The 5,217-nt window shown below is 46.8% G+C and overlaps 1 pseudogene; it reads right to left on the bottom strand.

Annotated features, from left to right (window-relative positions):
• Nucleotides 1-1,920: 1,920 nt before the first annotated feature.
• LOC101581097 lies at nucleotides 1,921-2,241 on the bottom strand (annotated as a pseudogene).
• Nucleotides 2,242-5,217: the final 2,976 nt, after the last annotated feature.

The raw sequence follows: 5,217 nt of genomic DNA, 5'->3' as shown, positions 1-5,217 counted from the left end.
CTACCCCACTGAATTTTTTTCTGGTGCAGTGGCAGAGACAGTCAGACAATGAAGCAAATGGATGTATAAATTGAAAGTGGAGTGCATGCTGCCAAGGAAAGGGGAAGATGATATGCAAGAAGGTTCAGTGGGGCTTGATTTTCAGGTAAGACTTTACTGAAAAAGCATTTCAATCAAGACTGGAGGATCACAGAGGCCAGTAAGGCAAAAAAAAAAAAAAAAAGAAAAGAAAAAAGAAAAGGCAGAGGAAAGACTTTTGTGGTGGCAGGAATTATCTCTGCACAGACATGACCGGGAAGTAGTAGGAGAATTCTGGGAACTGAGGCTCCAGCATGGGTGGAGCAAGACCAGAAACCCAAGAAGATCTCATTGAGTCAAGACAATGCCTCATGACACCAAGGCCTAGTGGCTTATCAAGAGCAGTGGAGGCCATGGAAGAGGTTTAAGCTTGGCTGTGACATTACCAGGCTGATGTGTTTAAAGCTCTCCTGTCTGCAGTGAAGTCAGTGACCTGGGAAAGAGGGGCAAGGAAAAGAGAGTTCCAGAAAGAAGGAAAAGCTCCCAGATGGGCAGGCTGAAGGCTCAAAACTCAGTCAGGGCCCAGCTGGAGCAGCTGACTGGGAGCAGAAGTGGAGGAGGAGAAATGGAGAGATTAAAGTCGGACTTAGGTAGAGCCTGGTTCCTATGCAAAGAAAGAGAGGCTGAAGTGGGCTCAAGTTGTGTTAGGAGGTAAAAGTAGGAAATCTGTTTGGAAACATTCCCTAATTCACTCATTCATTCATTCATTCATTCACCCACTCATTCACTCACATCTACACAAGGACACTGAGAGGTAACTTCTTAGCCACAGTCAAGGCAGAGGTGGGAGACAGAGTAAACAATGGACAGAACTAGGCCTGAGGGATGTGACCTCGGGCTCAATTCTTCAGGACTCTTTCCTACTGAGGACCTAGAAGCAGGAATTGAATCCATTCCAAGCAAGGCCTTTCCAACTTTCTTCTTAAACAAGGAGCAAGAAGAAAAGAATCCACCCATTCACAAGATGTTTGTTCTTAGCACTTGGCCAAAGGACTCAGGATCCTGTGTGCTACTGGAGAATTGGAGGGATAGGGTCTGGGGAGTGGAATAAGTGCTTCCCTGGCAAGCGCAAGGGCCTGAGTTCAATCTCTGGTTCTGAAAAAAAAAAAAAAAAAAAAAGAATTGGAGGCAGAACTCAGAGGATGGGGAGGCCCACTGTGGAATGGGACTGGCCCACCCAGGGCGGAACCACTATTTTCGTCCTCTGTCTGCCCAGGAGTCCACAGCAGCCACGGTGCACCTTGTGAACACAAAGCCCTCAGTTCAAGTATCTCAGTGACACATGTCATGGCAGGCAAGGGCCAGGTTAGCTCTCCAAGAGCAATCTTGGAAAAGGAGCATAAGGAAGAAGCATCTGAGCATGGCTGGAATTCAGCAGAAAGCATTCAGAGGTGACAGAGACTTTGGGTTTGAGATAACTGCAAAATGTGGGTGGAGGGGGCAGGAAAGGGCGCTAGGGGGCTGCCACATGGCCCATGGCTTTGTGGAGGAAAGGCAAGAGTCACTGGATGTCCTGCCTGAGATTGTGGTCATTGGTGCTTACATTTTTGAAGAATTCATTTATATTAATTAGACTAGGCTTTTTCTTTCTTTCTTTCTTTCTTTCTTTCTTTCTTTCTTTCTTTCTTTCTTTCTTTCTTTCTTTTAGCATGGCTCTTTTCAGTTTATTGCTTGAAGGAGTTACACGAGTCCAAGTGAAAGCAGACCCCAATGGTTACATTATACAAGCTGTGAGGTTTTTAAACTCGTGACAAGGGACTGAAGGGGTGTTCTACTCATTGCAAGGAAATCCTCACGTAAGCGTCAATGAGCCACAAGCACTTAAAACCCATGAACCTTCAGCTAATCGTCCTTGGCCAGTCCGATCTCTACCAGGAACTGGCATATGTTCTTGCGTTGGTCACCCTGGAGCTGGATTACTTCTCCATATTCTGGATGCTGGATAACAGTACCTTTGCAGGCAAATTTCTTCTTAAACACCCTCACCAATTTCTTTTTATTATAATCATCAGCGATCCCTTGGACGGTGGTGAGGGTCTTCCTGCCGTTTCTCCGTTGGATTCTTATATGGATATAACCCTCAGTGCCGACAGGAAGCAGGTCATCACCCTTACTTGCATGAGCAAAGGGGTCGAAAGAGTGGAGGTTCTGGATAGCAGACATACGATATGATTCCTTTTCTTCGGTGGAAACGGCCTGCGGAAGGCAGCTGCAGAAGAAGAGGGGGGGAATGTAATGGATCGCTCAAGGGGGAGGCAGGTGGAGGGGGCTCAAGGGAGAGGCAGCTGGGTCCTCGGCAGCGGCTCAGTGACTGGGGCCAGTGTAGGCCTTTTTGGTTTCAAGGAAAAGCAGCTAACTCTAGTTAATCTAAACAAAAATGACGATTTGTTGGAGGGGAGTTGGGAACACAAACATGAGATGCATGCTAGGGATGGGTGAGCGTAGAGATAAATGCAGAAAATATACCCCTCATCTATTGCCCTGTTCCTCTGACCAGAGTTCTGTGTATTTCAGCCTACCCAAGAGACATGGCTGCCATTACCCTCAAAGCTGTCAAAAGCTCTGTCTCCTCTACCATGACCAAGGGAACGTATCACTTCCAGTTCCAACACCAAAATCCCTGGAAGGTTCTATTGACCCTGATTGGGTCACATCTGGACCAATAAGTGATATCTGGAGAGTGTGTCCCTATTCACTGATATGGCAGATTCTGAAATGATCAAGTGGATAGATTGGACAGGGGGAAAGGGAGATCCAGAAGTTAACTGGGGGCCAGGACTTACTGGTGCTGCATTTAATCTTCCACAGCCTATCTCAAAGGAAGTACCAAGAGGTTAGGTAACTTCCCTGCAGTTAGATAGCCAAGAAGTATCATGTCAGAACCAAACTCCAGACTTTCCAACTTAAACCCATAATACTCCATCATTATTTCTCCTGACTGCTTTGGAGCAAACTTAGTTTCTAGACTTGGAACAAGATTGAGTTTCTAGAAGACTCCCCACCTCATCCGCTCTAAAATGGACATATCAGAGTGAGTATTTTTCCATGTTGAAGATCTTCCAGCTCACTCAGTCACCCAGAGGTAGCAAAGCTAATGGACCCCAGGAAGCAAGGTATGCATCTCCCACAGCCAAATCCCAGGTCAACTTCTCAAGGCAGGGAAGCATTAGAAAGATCTGTATAGGTACTGTTTCTCCACAGGTAGGCTGTGTGGCTTCAGACAAGGGCCCCAACTTCTCAGAGCTAATCCTTTAATTTATGAAATGGAGCTAACCATGCCTACTAACATGTAAATTCCATCTACCAATTCACCTGGCATAAAATTCATTATGTTCAGTCCCTCTCTCTCATTCTTAGACTCCCCAAGGCATCAATTCTGAGCTTTGGCCTTCCCTATGACCACAGGAAACACACAATTAAAGCCACCACTCTGACTCATAAAGGAATGGTCTGAATCTATGCTAAAGCAAAATAACTTGAAAGTGGTAAAGGCTCCTATGGCAACAAGTATTTAGCAGGGTGCTCTGGGACTCAGCGCTGATGCTCTTGGTAATGGAGGCAGTGACCTGCATCAGTGAGACATAAGAGGCTCTCTCCAGTCCTATTGGCCAGAAGTCCCTGAAAACCACATAATTTGGGGCTGGAACAGATTGGGAGTGGGAGTAGGGAGGGTTCAGGGGAAGAACAGTATGGAGGATATTTTCAGGCTAGCCAGCACTCCTTTGTGAAAATACTAAGATCCTGCTTCAGCACCCCACTCAGCTCTGGCTTCCTGGGGAAGGCTTTCCAAGAGAGCCATCTTGCTGGATGAGGGGACCAGCAAGAGGGCTGGAAATTTTGGCTGATGATGGTGGAGTAAACTCCACTTCATAGAGATTCCACCTGGCCCAACATGCCATGTCCAGATAGCACTTTTCCTGTCCTGCTTACAAACAGGCAATGGATGTCACTGGGCTGCCCCAGGGAGGGAACCAAGATTCTTGGCTGCCCCAACACTGGCTCAACTATACCCCTGTATCAGGTTCTTTACCTTTAAAATGAGTGGACCAGAGTAGACTATTCCTAAGATCTTTTCCAGCCATGATACTCCATGATCAAAGAATACTGCAGTCCACCCCTCAGGTTTTTTTCAGCTCTGGTTCTCTGGCCTTTCAGCCATGGCCCTTGCTGTCCTCCCTCCCTAGCTCACCAGCACTGTAGGAGAGCTCCCTCCCACCCAGCAGGTTATACCCCTCAGTCCTGGCCTGATACTTGTCTCAGGCTGGTGAGGAAGTGGGCAGCACATTGACTTCATGGTTCATTCCATCCAGCATTTCTGGTGGGAAGCCAGCTTTTCCTTCAATGTGCCTCCGACAGATGGTAAGAGATGACCACCCTGGCCAAGGTTGGCCCCCGTGCCAGTGTACCAAGGAGTTTCTGGCCTTCTCATGACCCTCACAGCACCCTAGGAAGTAGAGCAGTATGTCCACCTGCAAATGGGGACACTGAAGCCAGGTGTCATAAGTTTGAGGAATTAAGAGTCCTTTAAAGATTATTAACTTCTTTATTTTGCAGATTAAAAAAAAAAAAAAAAACAAAACAAAACTGAAGCCAGAAGGGAATTGATTTAGAAAGCAAAAGATGGAGCCAGCCCCAAATTCTAGATTCTCTGATTCCCAGGCCAAAGTGTTGAGTTGAATGTCAGTCAGATTTCTCTAAACCAGCCCAAGATGTCCCTTGAGTGTCAGTATGACCCACAGGCCTACCCTGCAGAGGAACTGGGTAGATGGCAGAGTTTTCTGGGTCCTGACTCCAACTCCTAGCTTCCTAATCAACTTGTAATATAGACTGAGGTCACCCTGTCCTTCTGCAAGCCTGTGTCTCACTGTAAAATGGTTGTTTAGGGAATACAAGCATTTACGAGATACTTCTCTGAGAGAGCTCAATCTGTGGCAGCCTGAGGCCTGGATTAGTGAGCTTGAAAATGGTTGCTTCAGGAAAAAGATCCGTCCAGGTTGGATTCTTCATTATAACCCCTCATGACATCAGGCCCAATAGGGAGCACACCATGCCTATCAGACTGTGGAACGAATGGCATGTGTAGGGGTCAAAGGTCATGTCTTTGGCAGTTGTGGGAGATGAGAGAAGAAAGAGAGAAAA

Source organism: Octodon degus, unplaced genomic scaffold (assembly GCF_000260255.1).
Source record: "Octodon degus isolate 3935 unplaced genomic scaffold, OctDeg1.0 scaffold00163, whole genome shotgun sequence".
Classification (NCBI taxonomy): Eukaryota; Metazoa; Chordata; class Mammalia; order Rodentia; family Octodontidae; genus Octodon; species Octodon degus.
Note: the sequence above shows the minus strand (reverse complement) of the source record. Positions and strands in the feature narration are given on the sequence as shown.